The 16633-nt window shown below is 41.5% G+C and overlaps 1 protein-coding gene across 2 annotated transcripts in view; it reads left to right on the top strand.

Annotated features, from left to right (window-relative positions):
• STX11 (syntaxin 11) overlaps window positions 1-16633 on the top strand; it is a 47746-nt gene that overhangs the window by 6917 nt on the left and 24196 nt on the right. Inside the window, exon 1 of one of the 2 annotated variants that reach the window (XM_059399197.1) lies at window positions 2953-3175. The exons of the other annotated variant lie outside the window; for it this stretch is intronic. The gene's annotated coding sequence lies outside the window, so the exon portion shown is untranslated. Of the gene's footprint in view, window positions 1-2952; window positions 3176-16633 lie in introns of those variants that run through there. 2 annotated transcript variants of the gene reach the window in all.

The following is a 16633-nucleotide window of genomic DNA, read 5'->3' on the forward strand; positions in this document are numbered from 1 at the left end:
TGCACATCACCTATATGCTAAACACTCCCAATTAATAGCATTATCATAGACTCATCTATCTAAATGCCTTCTTGGCAACTCCAAACTTAAAGTGTCCAAAATGGAACTCAGTCCCTAGCAACCCTTTCCTCCCCTCCCCCAACCTCACGACTTACTTCTCAAGCAGTCTTCCCCAGTTAGCATAAGAAACCTCTTTTCTTCTAATTGCTCATCCTGATCCTTTTTACTCTCTCATGTCCTACATTCAGTTAATCAGATCTTGTCAGCATCTCCTTGGGAATATATCCAGAACCTGCCCACTTCTTACCAGCTGTACTGCTGGGGGTTTGAATCAGTGAGGGTTGTCAGAGAAACAGAACCATGTATATATGAATGAAACATATATATTATGGAGGCTGAGAACTTCCAAGATCTGTAGTCGGCAAGATGGAGACCCAGGAAAGTCCGTGGTATAATTCTTGTCTGAGTCCAAATGCCTGAGAAGCAGGAGAGTAAATGGTGTCACTTCCAGTTTGAGAGCAAGTCTGAAGGCAGGAAAAAACTTATGTCCCAGCTTCAAAGAGGACAAATCCTCCCTTCTCCAGCCTATTGTTCTATCTTGGCCTTCAACAAAGTAGAGGAGGCCCACCCATACTAGGGAGGGCAATTTGCTTTACTCATTCTATAGATTGAATCTATAATGGTGTAGAGGATATAAATCTCCCCTGAATTTGTAAAATTGGGCTTCTTCCACCCTCTTCTCTAATTTGTAAACACAACAGTTAAAAAAGAAAGAAAGAAAGAAAGAAAGAAAGAAAGAAAGAAAGAAAGAAAGAAAGAAAGAGTGAGCTATATCAGGTTACCCTTCTACTAAAAATTCTTTAATGTTTTCCTTTCTCAGTCAAGGTAAAGTATTAAAACTATCATGACCACCAAGGCCCTACATACTCTGTTCTCCACCCCTAGCTCCACCACCCATTGTCTTTCTCCCAATCATTCTGTTCCCCCCACACTGACCCTACTCCTAGAAGCCAAGCATCCTCCTGCCTCAGGGCCTTTACATCTGCAGATCTCTCTGGTTGAAACAGTCATAACTCAAATAGCCACATTGTTTCCTCCCGCACACTGTTTTATCTTAGAGGTCTTTGGAATAAACCCTTTTTTTGTTTTGTTTTGTTTTGTTTTTAGTTTATTATAACACCCCTCATCTCTCTTATTTTGCTTTACTTTTAAAATTAATTTCATGTTTTGGAATAATTTTAGATTTACAGAAAAACTGCAAAGATAGTATAGAGGGTTCACCTAAACCTTGTTCCCATTTTCCTCTACTATTATAATCTTACAAGTAGTATGGCATATCATCACAACTAATGAACCAATCTTGATACTGTACTGCTAATGAAAATCCATACTTTATTCAGAGTTTATTTGTTTTTTCAAAAGATTAATTTATTTATTTGAGAGAGGGAGAGATCAAGAGCAGGAACTTGGTGGGGGGGGGTAGATGGAGAATCTCAATCAGACTTCCTGCTGAAGGGAGCACCCTCTAAGGTTCCATCTCACAGCCCTGAGATCATGACCTGAACTGAAATCAGGAAGCAGACTCTTAATGGTCGGAACCACTTAGGTGACCTCTCCTTAGTTTTTACCCAATGGCCTTTTTCTGTTGTAGGATCCCATTCAGGATACAACACACATTTAGGTGTAATGTCTCCTTAGCCTCCTCTAGGCTGTGGCTGTTTTTCAGAATTTTGTTGTTTTTGATGACATTGACAGCTTAGAGAAATATTGGTGGAGTATTTTGCAGGATGTTCCTCTGTTGGAATTTGATGTTTTTCTTATGATAAACTGGGGTTATGGGCCTGGGGAGGAAGGCCACAGAGGTAAAGTGACATTTTCATCACATATCAAGTGCTTATACTAACAACGATATATTTATGACCATTAATGTTGACCTTGATCATTTGGCTGAGGCCCTGTTTTTTAGGTGTCCCCACTATGAAATTACTCTTTTCCCCCCCTTCCATACCTTACATTTTGGGATTAGTCACTTTGAGCACCCCATATTTAAGGAGTGAGAAGTTTAAACTTTTACAAATTCTTCGCAGGAGAGATTTATCACCTCTCCACCATTTATTTATTCATTCAACTACTTATATCATTAGAAACTCATGGATTTTCTTTTTACTTTGGATTGCAGTCTAATACCACTTTATTTGTTAATTTTCTCAAATTGTTCTAGCTTCAGCCATTGGAAACTCTCTCAGTTGGCTTCTTCATTTCTCTGAAACTCCCCATCAATGAGGGTTGTTTTTGTTTGTTTGTTTTTTGGGTTTGTTTGTTTTTAGTATTTCCTAACTTTTGAGCTTCAGTCTTGTTTTTCGAGATACCACCATTTCACATAATACAACCTTTATCCGTTTATCTTTCCGCACTGGAATGCCAGGTCGTCGAGGACAGGGTCTCGGCGCTACTTTTAACCGGGAGAGCATCCCCAGTCCCTGAGCGGACTCTCCGTCGGTTCTGACTAAATGAATGAACCCCGCTGGGTCTCAGGGCTACTTGAAAGGGGTGAGTCCGAGGAGGTTCTGGCAAGACGGTGCTCAGCCTTCCTGCCCGCCTCCTGGCGGGTCCCTCAGGTGCGCGCCAGCCCCAGCCTCTCGCAGTCACACCCACACCCAGAACCTGCCCCGCGCGTCCGCGCCGCGCCCAACGCAGCGGCCGGCAAACGTCACCAGCGCCAGGGGGATTCCCGGGGAAAGTCCGGGGCCTCCGGGCCCCCTCCCTGCGCGGAGATTGGGGAGCCGGTGAGGTGCCTCGAGCAGCCCGCGGAGAGCGCCCGTGGGCTCCCAGCAGAGCAGAGGCGGCCGGAGGGGGCCGAGCCAGACCGCCTGCTCTCGGGACGCACGGACTCGGGGCGGGGCGGGGAGGGGCGCGGGGGGGGGCGGTGCAGTCGTCCCGGGGCGGGGCCTGCTCCCCCAGCTGTGGGCGCTGCCGACTCCAGGGGCTGGGCCGGTGGCGTCCAGATGCGGCGGCGGCGGCGCGGAGCTCGGGTGACTGAGCAGCAGCCCAGTCCCGGCAGCGGGAGGCGCCGGGAGCCTCGCCGCCTGGCGTCTCGCAACAGGTTTCCTTCCGTCTCACGACTCCCAGCGTGGGACCCGCGCCCTTCTTGGTTCGCACGCTCCGTCCTTTCCTGGTTCGTTTTCCGCCTTTGTACCTGACTTTCTCTCCTTAACTGCTCCAGGAGCGAGGATGCGCCCCGCTAGGCTGTGCGCGGAGAGCCGCGGGGGGCGCCGGTTGGCCTAGCTGGCTGGGGCCTCCAGGGGTGGCTTTGGGGGGATTTCGGGTCTGGCCCGAGGGCTCATGCCGCCGCCTCGCGCCTTAGGGAACTCGGCCCTGAGTTTCTCCTGTACAGCGGGGGGCCCCCCCCCCCCCCCCCCCCCCGGTCCCAATAGGCAAGGGACCGCGCATTTAGGGCTTCGTAACAAATTATTTCAGGTACCTGTTGATAGGCTTTCCTTACTAAGTGTGCACCTAAGACTACTTTGGTTTTAAGTCGAGAGACTGAAGGTCTTCTGAATTACCAGGGACATTACTTCGCTGTGATCACCTGTTCTCTCCCTCCCTTCCTTCATATACTTATGAGAGAGTGAGGAGGGGGGCGGGTGGGGGGGGGGAGAGAGACTGAGACTCTAAAGCAGGATCCACACCCAGCGCAGAGCCCAACTCAGGGCATGATCTCAGGACACTGAGATCATGACTTGAGCAGAAATCAAGAGTCTGTTGCTTAACCAACTGAGCCACCCAGTTGCTGGTCACTCCCAATTTTAGGTTGCACTTTCTCAAAAACACCGGGATGGGTACTTCTGAACTTGAACTTAACAATGGGAATCAGGAGCCAGAAAATACAGAGAAATTGATATTGCCTTGAAATAGCTCCTTCCAAGCCGACATAAAAAGACTTTATTTTTTTTAGAAGAATAAAGACAAGAAATAGTGGCAAGGAAACTTCAAGAACCACACGGTCCTGAGGGAATTCTAGACTTCTCTGACAATAGCTGAGATCTGTATTACTTCCTGTGGTTCTCATGCACTTGTTGAAGGCGTTTCTCAGCAGAGGGAGGAGTTGTTATTTCCACAGGGGTATCCAAAAATGACTCACAGCGCTGCTCGTTTAATTATGAGGCTTTGTTAATGAACTTTTGAAAAGTGAGGTTTGCTCTGGGTGTGTGTAAAGTAAGACTAAGATGTAAAGTTCTTGCGCTGCTAAACTGGGACTGGTGGTATAGGAAGTAACAGTTCAAGTTTTCAGTTTCCTAAAGCTACTGATGGTACCGCCTACCAGCTAGGGTCACTAGGCTGATGTAAGATAAATATTCAAATCATGTGCTTTGCTGCAGAGGCCCAAGAGAAAAGTAAGTAAAAGCCATATGTTATTACTTTCACTGGTATGGCATGGTATGGTATGGTAGAAAAACGTCATTTTACATAGGGATTGAATGTCACTCTCTGAATTCAAATATTTTGGACAGTTTGTTTTTAGGAAATTAGTGCCACATGAAAATATTTGAAGATGGTGGATACCTGTTAGAAGGTATTTAAGATGGTGGATACCTGTTAGAAGGTATTTAAGCTGATAGGTTCCAATGCAGCTGGATTGTGGCTCTTCAGAAAGGACTGTACAACTGTCTTAAGACACAGTAGAGAAGGGGACAGCATCTCTGTTGGAGCTGAGTTGAGCTGAGGTCAGCCCAGCAAACAGTTATCAAACACCTCCTCTGTGCCTTTTCAGAGAGCTCTGGTTATAGTCATGAATAAGATACGGTGTTGCTGAAAAGGGCCATAAACATTAGTGTGGACGGTTGGAAAATCCCATGAAGGAGACCGGCGCTCTGACAAATCTGTGTCCATGCTAGAGCTTCCGTCCCAATATGTTTCTGCAGATTTGAATGAACTGTGTCAGCATAATGAATAAGCTGTGCTTATTCAGTAAGCATTTCATTTAATGAGTGATTTAGCAATGCTTTAATTAGAAAGGCATGATTCTTAAAGTGTTTGAATTAACCATATTTCATATTATTTAATAACTATGCTAAAAAACCAAACAAACCCAGCTTCTTATTACCCCCAGACAATGGCAGACACTCAGAGTTACTTACCTTTTAAAAACAGAGAGGCGGGATGCCTGGGTGGCTTAAACCTCGGTGGGTTAAAGCCTCTGCCTTTGGCTCAGGTCATGATCCCAGGACCCTGGAATCAAGCCCCGCATCGGGCTCTCTGCTCAGTGGGGAGCCTGCTTCCCTTCCTCTCTCTCTGCCTGCCTCTTTGCCTACCTGTGATCTCTGTCTATCAAATAAATAAATAAAATCTTAAAAAAAAAACCAGAGAGGCTAGTTAATGGCCTATAAGTTTATAATACCATATTGAAACAACTTTCTGGTTATTGTTTTTTAGCAGTCAAATCAATTCTTCCTAACACATCACAGCTGTACAAGTCAAATGTACAAGTCATTTAGTGATGACTAAAGCTACTGTGTCACAGTTTACAGTTGAGATTAAAGTCTGGTGAGGTACTTTTGGACTGGATGCCAAAATATATTTAATTTCTACAATTCCATAAGGTATGTCACTAGTATTCCAACTAGTGGGGGAAAGAATGCTAAGTCTGAGACAACTCTACTTCAGTTTTCATATTTCACTTCTCCCTCGAGGGCCTCAAAGTTACTATGAGAAAGAAAGGATCGAGTATGTTCTTCATCATTGTACTCCCTGACCTTGGTACAGGCATTACATCATGGCAGGTATTAGGAAGTATTTATTGATTAGATAATGACTCTCAATGTAAGAGGCAGATGGAGGGATAGTTGACTCAGCAGAAACATCAGCACTGTACTGTCAGGCTGGTTAGTATGGGCACAGGGTGAGGGCTGCGGAGGCAGATTGGGTCACATCACCAAGTCCCATGTGCCATGTTGGACCTGTGACTTCATGCTATAGAAGACTTCAGCAGATGAGTGATTTTGTTAGATATGTGTTTTTGGAAAGACAATTTAGAATCAAAGTGGAGAATAGGTTGGATGAGTACAATACTAGTTTTAGGGAGACACACAGGAGATTACTATAATATTTGAGAAAAGAAATTGGAGAAGGTTTTAGTCAGGCAGTGATAGTGAGGATTGGAAAAGAGGGAAGGAGCTGACATGTCTAATGAGAAGAACTTGACCACATCTTTAGGGCTAGACAGTGAGGGAGAGGAAGGTGTATAGGATGACTCCTACATTCCTAGTTAATGATTAGGATAGGAACATAAGTAGAATAATAGGTTTGTGCTAAGGGACCATGGGGCCCTTATACAATGAATAGTAATAGCTAAAATGTATAATGCGCTTATTAGGGCCAGGCACTATTCTAGGCTCATTATGTGAATTCAGTCTTTTATTTCTCATTGTATTCCTGTGAGTTAGGTCCTATAACTGACTGCTTTTGACAGGTGAAGAAAGTGTAATGTTAGTAACTGATAGAGCTAGCAATTGATCCTATGTATTTGGTTCCAGAGCTTACGTTCTGAAACACATTGCTTTGATATGGCATCTTTAAGAATGAATGAATGCATACATGAGTGGTTGAGTAAGTGAATGAATGAGGGAACAAAGTCTCAGACACAGCGGTCAACTCAAATCACTGTCTTGACATCAATAATTCTTCCTCATCCAGGGATGGCCCAATATGTAAGATGGGCCCTCAGTGGCCCTATTGTGCTGCATGGCATTGTTCCCCCTACCTTCACCCCAAGATATATTTGGTTGGTCTAGGAATAAGCCTAGAAACTCCCCTTATCTTTACTCCTCTACCCCTACCAAAGTATTTAATCAGTTCTTTCTCACAATCTGGGGAAAGCAGCTTTTTCTGCCCAAGGGTCCTGTCTTCAAGCTTTAATAAAACCACCATTTTGCACTTTAAAAAAAAAAAAAAAGAGGAATAAGCCTAGAATAATCAGAGAATTTATCCTGGGAATTGTAAACACTGTTATGGAAACTCACTCTGGCTGTGAATTTCCAAAACTTCAACAAATGTCTTTGGAGCTGCCTTGATTACCACTCTCCCCAAACACTGATTATTACTGCTTTGCATTTCTTAAGTGCAGTCAGTGATCTGCTGCTGAAATCTGTAGTATCCCTCATGTGGGGAAACAGAAATGTTGGCCAGGGGATATTAATCGACAGAGCAGGTTCCAATGGTAGGAAAATTGCTAACAAATTCTGGCTGGAAAACTCCAAACCTTAGACTCCTGGTTTGTGATCTGCCTTCTGGGGCCCATTTTAGTCTGGTTTTACCCTGAAGCAGGTGCTTACCTGCCTCTGACTTCCAGAATCTTACTAAGTGAAACTGGCCTGCAGTGTCCTCCTGCCCGCCCCCCACCAGTCCTCTTGATTTTAATAGGCAAAATGACTCAGATTTCTAGGGGCTGGGGCCTGTTTTCTATTTTTAGTATCCAGGTAGAGTCCTTTGGTCCCAATAAAATTATTTTTGACAAACAAGCCTAGCTTCCCACTTCCCCCCCAAATCTGGCCTCAGCTCTTCACTGTTCTCTTGATTTCATGAGTTAGGTTAAGACTTTGATATTTGTTCAGCAAGCAGGGCCTAATTTTTTTCACGAGAAACCTCTTCTTTGAACTATTTAAGGGTTATAAGCTCTGAATTAATATTCTACCCAAACTGAATCGGCAAACTCGTCTTAAGTTTGAAGTTTTAAAATACTTTCTCCACACATGAAGGACATGTTTCATTCAGGATTTCTTTAGGCTTAACAGGAAATCATGGTATTTATAGCTTCCCATTATATGGGAAGACACTATATGGGGAAACATAGCTTCCCACTATATGGGGAGACATGAAGCCTTCTGAAATGATCCAGCCCACATGATCACCCTTTGGTCTGAAATCCTGTATGCCTGCCTGTAATTCATTCAGTGCTCTCATAAGAAACAGAAGGATTTTGGCTAATATTTCATGTGGCTTTGTCTTGCCTCTTCATTTCAACTGTGGTTTCTCTGAGAGCAGAGCATCACTGAACTTGGAAGATTTCATAGGTCCTTCAGCTTCCTTCTAGTTATAATCATTCTGTGACTTTTGCTGATAATAAAGCCATCTGTTAGATTAAGCCGTTTGTTAGCCACTCCTTCTGAGGATTCAGGACATTATTTGTGTAACTCATAGAAGTTCTTGATAAGACTCAGTAATTTGGTAGTTTTTAATAAAAAGCACAGTTTTAGAATTGATAATTTCCAGTTACTCTTTTTGAACTAACAGCATTTTCAACTTGATTTGTGTATTTTTTTTCTTTTCTTTTTAGTGGATACAGTATCGAGGTAATCCAGAAAATACTTAGTTGCCTGGAAAAGTATTCCTTATTTTATGTACTTGTTTCCCTGTTCAAAGTTGTAAAAGAGATTCCATTACTCATTGCATAACTTATTGTGTAAAAATGTGAATTCTGACTTTAGAGAGGAGTGGAAATTGCTCTGTTGCTATCTTCACATGGAAACAGTGAACAAATATTGTTCTGTCTTCTGTTTCAGTTTCGGGATTGTGGTAATATGCACCAGACCTCCTGGTTTTATTTCTTTTTCTTTCTTTCTTTTTTTTTTTTTTATTGTGTGCCTCGCTGTATTGATTAGTAACAAATATGTTGATTTGAGAAAGTAGCACCCAGTATGTAAGATGAACTATATCATATTGGTAGATATCCTACCTCTTCCTCCCCTCTTCCTTGATTACTACGTGGTAAACCAGGATGTGGTGATGTTAGCTAATAGTATTATTTCAAAGTACTCTCATACATGTTTTCTCTTTTAATTCCCATAAAAACCTGGCAAAACAGAAATGGTAAGTATTATTGTTGTCATCTGTATTCGAATTTTATACTTGAGGAAGGACACACTTAGAGAAATTAAGCAACCACCCGATTACCCAGGCGGCCAGATACAGAGGTCCACTACACTGTGCTGTCAGTGCTTGACTGAAAAAGGCAAGTTCAGCATCTTCGGTCACATTCCTTGCAAATAGACGGTGAGGTTTGCAGACAGGAGATTTATGGGAAATGATGTGGGAACAGCACTTGTCAGGGAGAGAGAGCATCAGGATTATGCAGAAGGAGAAATTAAACTTCAGCACAGGCACAGTGGGACCCCAAGAGCAGTAAACTTTGGAGCAGGAATGGCCCTTCAGAATTGCTCTGCATGCAAGCTAGCTGGTCATTGGCATTCCCTGCATTGACTACTCACTGGATATGGGCTACACCCAGGCACGAGGTGCAGATTCCTTCAGTCAAAGGCAATTCCTGGAGCTCTGAGCCTTCAGGAGCCAACATTTCTGGCAGCTGGGGGAGTGAGGGCCTTGGTCCTGAAGGGGTTCCGAATATCACATCATCCACAACCATTGGAAGATCTGAATATCTCATCATCCGCAACCATTGGAAGAGAGCATTCTCTGCTGCAGCCTTGTTTGTGTCTTTTGACCCAGACTATTGTTCTGCTGAGTGGAGCCCAGAAAGTTGGCATTTTTTCCAAGGCCCTTAAGGATTTAGAATAGCTGACACAGGTAGCAAGAAGACAAAGTAGCTTTAATCCTAGGAAGATGAGGAGCAGAAAGGAAGCCCAGTGTTTGAAGGCTGGGATGAGTGGAGAGATGGTGCCTCATAGAAAACTCACTTCTGACGCCCACAGTTAACAAAAGCCCTTGGCTGTCCAGACGCAGAACAAGGTATAATGCATACTGGCTTTTGCTGTAATTCAGGACTTTACCATTGTTGAATGGCAAATAATTTTGTGATATTAACCTATGTTTTCTCTCTCATTTCTCCCTTCTTCCCTCTCACATCTTTCTATGCCTTTGAAAAGACCAGACCAGTCCAGTGACTCTCAATATGTAGCCTGTAGATTATAATCATCAGAATTTCTTGGAGTCTTTAAAAATGAGCCCCCAAACCAAACACCCAACAAAAAAACCAGAAAGTCCAGGTCCACATTTGATATCTATTGGAACAGAATCTTTAAGAGTGGAGCCTATGAACTGTTATTTTCAAAAAATTTTCTCCAGGAGATTTTTATCCATACTATAATTTGAGAACCATTGACCAAGACTGTTATGCTTTTGATGGTGACCAAGGCTAGTGGGATTCTTTAAATAAGCAAGAAGTTATGAAAACTGGGACAACAGAGGAACACATGAGCCTTATTCCCAGCAGGTTTGATAGAGCTACATTTACCCCTTGTCTTTCATAGAAATTCTCTGGTGTGGTCTTGAGAGACTATCCTGAATTCTTTGGCTGGCTTCCGCCCCAGATTGCTGGAAAGAGAGAGAAATGAGTCTGATGTGGCCCTCTACCAGCTGGGTGAGAGATGCCAAATTCCTTGAATAGTTGTGGGGAGAAGTCAGTGCATTTATAGGAATCAGTAAACGTTCTAGGAGAATAAGAAGGTTCCAAGAAATTTATCTCCGATGAAGCTTTGAGACATACTCTTATAATTTCAAATGACCATCCAATAGGATGAGAAAGAGAACTATGACAAGAAAATATATTTTCTTATTCATTGAAATAGGGATTATTGTTTTTCAAAAGGGAAGACACTTTGAAACCTACCAATTCTGAGCCTGGTCATTGCAGGAAGTATTAGTTACCTAAAAAAGAGTGATAACTCCTAGGACATTTTATGCTTTATGCTGGGTGCTCCAGGGTACATGGCAAACACAACAGGTACAGCCCCTTATGGAACTTAGGGGTAAGCAGAGAGGATGGCAATTAAACAGTTAACAATAGACTATAGTAAGCATCAGGAAAGAGGAAGTGCCAGAAGGTGTGAGATCATAGAGCCAGTCATCCAGCTCAGTCTGAGGTCAGAGAGTTTCCCATTTTCCTGAAATCTATTAAAATAGAAGCTATGAGGCTGGCTTTGATTCCAAGAGAAAGGGCCTCTTTGTAACAAAGGAAAATCTTTTGGTCTATCTAATTTCAAGTCGACCAGTCCTTCACGTGTGTGTGTGTGTGTGTGTGTGTGTGTGTGTGTGTGTGTGTGTCTCCTTCGTGTGTGTCCTTCGTGTGTGTGTGTGTGTGCAGTATGTGAACACACAGGTTGGCAAAAAGAGGTCAAGAACATGCCTCCTTCCTTTAATGAGGAAAATAGAGAGCCAGGAGCAGAGAAGGAAGTCTCCTTGCATATCATTTGATGTGCCACTGCTTGAAGTTAATTAATATTTTATTTTATTTATTTATTTTAAATTTTTATTTATTTATTTGACAGAAATAGTAGGCAGAGAGGCAGGCAGAGAGAGAGGAGGAAGCAGGCTCCCCGCTGAGCAGAGAGCCCTATGCTGGGCTCAATCCCAGGATCCTGAGATCAGGACCTGAGCTGATGGCAGAGGCTTAACCCACTGAGCCACCCAGGCACCCCTTGAAGTTAATTAATATTTTAATATGTTATATATAGTAAAGAAAATACATGTAAAGCTCCGAAAACCATGGGCTTATATCCCAATTTTTTAAAAGTTAATTTTAAGAATTTGAGGATGATGCCCTTGGAAGGTACTTGACAACTTTGCTTCCGGGCTCTGTTACAGATCAAGTTTGAAGCACATTTGCTCAGTGGTCAATGTCTGTTCTCACTCCTCATCTTCCCGCTTCACATTCTTGGTCCTGGTGAGAGAGGGTGCAGCAATGGTGTTGAAGTTCAGAGCCTACTCATGACCCTGCAGCTCACGCCAGGCCCTTGTTCTCCTTTTCTGGTCAGTTCTTGCACTTTTAGTATTTCTGTACCGGCTCCCCCCCCCCCCCATTAATTATAAACTACATCCAGGGCAGGAATTGTGATCTCTGGATTTTTAAACCTGTGAATCTCCTGCAGATCTTCTACTATACTCTATCACATTAAGCAAATAACCTATAGTATCTGAGTAAAGAGGTGATCCCTGGGTTGAGAAAGTAACCAAATTAGTTCTCTTTTGAGAACGTATTTCTTTCTTTTTTTTTTTTTTTAAGATTTTATTTATTTATTTGACAGACAGAGATCACAACTAGGCAGAGAGACAGGGAGAGAGGAGGGGAAGCACGCTCCCTGCCAAGCAGAGAGCCTGATGTGGGGCTTGATCCCAGAACCCTGGGATCATGACCTGAGCCAAAGGCAGAGGTTTTAACCCACTGAATCACCCAGGTACCCCGAGAACATATTTCTTATTTAACGTGATATCACAAAGCAAATATGTCAAGTGCGAACATGTGCATATTTATCCTGTGAATGTCTACTTTAATTACTAAAAATACCATCCACCCGGCAGAGTGTAGGGAAGGGAGGATTATGTCATCAGGGAGCAGCACTTATTGGACATAGATGGAGGAACAGAATGCTCTTCTGGGTCTCACGTAAGTCCACTTAGACACGTCCACACCATCCAGCATCTTGGAATAACATTGATACTAAACTTAGAGTTTATGCAGGGGCTCCTGGGTGGCTCAGTGGGTTAAGTGTCTCCCTTCGGCTCAGGTCATGATCCCAGGATCCTGGGATCGAGCCCGGCAACGGGCTCTTTGCTTAGTGGGGAGTCTGCTTCTTCCTCTCCCTCTGCCCCTCCTGCTTGCTCTCTCTCAAATAAAAAAATAAAATCTTGGGGAAAAAAAGCATATTGTAAGTGAAAATATAACTCGGGCTTGAAGTATGACTTTCCGTGAACAGACATGTAATGTCCTGTGATGACCATTTACCATGTTTTCTTATATCTTTCTTCTCATGTCTTGGCAGGTTCCTTGGTTTATTTCAAGACAAATCAATTTATGCTCTAACTTTTTATCTTGCTTTTACTGTAAATACTGTATATAGGGAGTGCATGAATGGTTAGGGAATCGCTCTCGACGTTTGTTCTTCTACTTTCTATTTTGTGTAGTTATTGCTGAAGTACAGGTTAAAAATGAGGCCACTGTGAATCTGGTTGAATACGTTGTTAATTGTAAATTAGTTTAACTTTGATATTTTTATTAAAAATTGGGATTTCTTAATAAAAGGCTATGTTGGTAAGATGAAATATTTTCTCCTTTTGAAAACTCTTTAGAAGATGGAACTTGTTCCCTAAAGAATCAAAATGTCAGCAGTGTCAACTTATCTGAAAGAGGAAAATCCCAGTTAGTTAGTATGTTTTGTTTAATTGGAAAATTTGTCAGGTTTTTAATTGCCCTTTGTTGAAACTCAGTGCTATAAACACTTCCTCTTTTCTGTTGACATTGTCATACCTGTACCCACCACCGATAACACCATGAACACAGAATAAGGATATTTATTTATTTATTTATTTATTTATTTATTAGAGAGAGCGAGAGAGAGAGCGAGCGCACAAGCAGGCAGAGTGGTAGGCAGAAGCGGAGAGAGAAGCAGGCTCCCTGCTGAGCAAGGCGCCCAATGTGGGACTCGATCCCAGGACCGTGGGAGCATGACCTGAGCCAAAGGCAGCAGCCTAACCGACTGAGCCACCCAGGCATCCCAGAATAAGGATTTTTAAAGATTTATTTTTATTTTTTAAATTTTTTGAAAGATTTCTTATTTATTTACTTATCAGAGAGAGAGAGAGAGTGAGAGACTGTGCATAAGCAGGGGGAGCGGCAGGCATAGGCAGGGAGAGAAAAGCAGGCTCCCTGCTGAGCAGGGAGCCCATGTGGGGCTTGATCCCAGGACCTTGGGATCATGACCTGAGCTGAAAGCAGAAGCCTAACCAACTGAGCAACCCAGGCTCCCCTAAAAATATTTTTAATTGAAACATAGTATATAAATATTACATTAATTTTAGGTGTACAATATAGTGATTTGACATATGTATATATTACAAAATGCTCACCACCGTAAGTACAGTTACCATCTGTCACCAGACAACATTGTTACAATAATACTGGCTATATTCCCTATGCTGTACTTTACGTTCCTGTGACTTACATATTTTATAACAAGAAGTTTGTACTTCTTAATCACCTTCATCTACTTCTCCTATCCTGTCACCTCCCACCGCTCTGACATCACCAGTTTGCTCTCTGTAATTATGAGTCTGTATCTGTTTTATTTTTTCATTTGTTTTGAAATCATTCAGTATTTGTCTTTGTCTGACTTATTTCTCTTAGCTTACTTAGTACCCTCTGTGCCCTTCCATGTACAGAAAATGTGTTTTCATTTTGTATTCTTTCCATCTTGTCCTAGTAACTAAAGCATAGATAAATATTATGTCCTGATTTCCCCACTCATTTTTGGCTAAGACAGTAAGTCTGAACTAATGTCTTATTTTTAATTTGTATTTATTTGCTAAATAGTAGATGATTTCATATTTGTATTAAGAATATTTTGTCTCCCGTGAAATGCCTTTCTACATGTTTTGCTCAATAATTTATTGTCATGTTATTTTCTTACCAATTGGGATCATCTCTGCACATAATATTGAGTCCCTACACAATGTCTATTATGTTTTGTGCAAACATTTTCTTCCAGTCTCTTGTTTAATCCTTAAAATTGTTATTCTTTTTTGTTGCAGAGAGATTCTGCATTTCATTTAGTCAAATTTGGTTATCTTTTTCTTTGAGATTTCTTCCATAGCCTCACATATCACAGAAAGTTACTGACGTTCAACTTTACATCTCACAGAAAGTTATTTTCCCAGAGTACTGATGTTCAACTTTACTTTCTATTAGTGTTTCTGTTACTGAGTTTGCATTTTTAGTTCTTTGATGTCCCTGAGGCATATTATAGAGTCTCCTGTAAGGATTAGAGAGGACCCCTCCCCCAGAAGATCAACAAGAAATCCAGCCGAGACCAAGTTCACCTACCAAGGAGTGCGGTTTCAATACCAAGGAGAGCAGCAGAATTCCAGAGGAGGAGAAAGCCAAGCACGGAACTCATGGCTTTTTTCCTGTGATTTTTTTTAGTCTTGCAGTTAATTTAATTTTTTCTTTTTCATTTTTTTTTTCTCGCCTTCGGGTAAAAATTTTTTTTTTTTAACTGTTACCTTTTTCTTTTTTAACGATTTTTTACTAGTTTATCTAATATATATATATATATATATATTTTACATTTTTCTTAGGTGTTTTCTTTTTTTAAAATTCTTTTCTTTTCTTTTCTTTCTTTTTTTTTTTTTTTCTTTTTTCTCTCTTCCTTTTTGAACCTCTTTTTATCCCCTTTCTCCCCACTCACGATTTTGGATCTCTTCTAATTTGGTTAAAGCATATTTTCCTGGGGTTGTTGCCACCCTTTTAGTATTTTACTTGCCCCTTCATTTACTCTTATCTGGACATAGAGAGGAATAAATTCTTGCTACTTGATTATACCAGCCTAGTTGCTTAAAATTCTTTTCCTTCACTTTACTTTTTAATGGTTTCCTTCACTTTACTTTTTTCTTCAGATACTAGCTTTTATACATAATTGGTCTATTTCTTAATGTTGTGTTCATGTCCATTAATCTAATTTTTACATTTGCAGGATTATTATGCTTTTAATTATCATTTTATGATACGTGGTAATATCTGCTAGGGCTTTCCTCATTTCACCAGTGCTAATTCCTTTTCAATTTATAAAAAAACTTTAATCATTTATTATTTGAGTTTTATTTAAGGATCATTTTCTTTTTTAGAATTTTTTTAACCCCAGCAGGAATTATGGGTTTAGTTCAGTCAAAAAAATGAACTTGGCTGAGAATTCTAGATTCCATTTATAAATGTGTCTAAGTATCCATTCAAAAGTGGACTCTGTAAACAGATGGTTATGTGAGAGAGGAGGAGAGAAATAAGCAGGCAGGATGGAGAGCTCCTGGTCACCGTCAGCCAAAATTTACAACCTTGCCCTTTTAGCTAGCATTTTGGGTTTCCAGAAAGCCTAGTTTGTTCTTTTTTCCTGCTTGCTCTCTCTCTCACCGCCCCCCACTCTCTCTCTTCCTTGCTTTCCTTTCTTTTCTTTTTCTAGTTTTATCAAACATAGCTACATAATTAAAGAGTCAACTAGTTCTATAAAACGAATGAACAGTGAAAGTCTAATGAAAAAAGGTCAGGGGTGCCTGGATGGCTCAGTCAGTTAAGCATCTGTCTTTGGCTGTAGACATGATCCCCAGGTCCTGGGATCGAGCCCCATGTCAGCTCCCTGCTCAGTGGACAGTGTTCTCCCTCTCACTCTGCCTGCTGCTCCCCCGCTTGTACTCTCTCTCTCTCTGTCAAATAAATAAATAAAATCTTAAGAAAAAGGAAAAAAAAATCAGTCCCTTTCTGTTTCATGTCCCTCTCCCCCAAGGCAAATATGTTTGCTCTACCTTTTCTTTATTGTTTACTATGTTTACTAATTCTTTTAGTGTTTATATTTATATCTCTAAGTAACATACTTCTATTACTATTTTTTGATTTTTCCATTTGGGGCATTATCTGTTGATTTCCCTGTACAGAAGATGATGATTTAGTTCATTTTAGCCCTCGCTGCCAGAGACATGCACCTCTCTTGTTCCTTCATCCAATCGTCCCAATACAGCAGAATCCCAATTTGAGTTAGACCAGTATTTTTTTTTAAAGATTTTATTTATTTATTTGATAGAGAGAAATCACAAGTAGATGGAGAGGCAGGCAGAGAGAGAGAGAGGAAAGCAGGCTCCCTGC

The sequence above is a fragment of the Mustela nigripes genome, chromosome 5 (assembly GCF_022355385.1).
Source record: "Mustela nigripes isolate SB6536 chromosome 5, MUSNIG.SB6536, whole genome shotgun sequence".
Taxonomy (NCBI): domain Eukaryota; kingdom Metazoa; phylum Chordata; class Mammalia; order Carnivora; family Mustelidae; genus Mustela; species Mustela nigripes.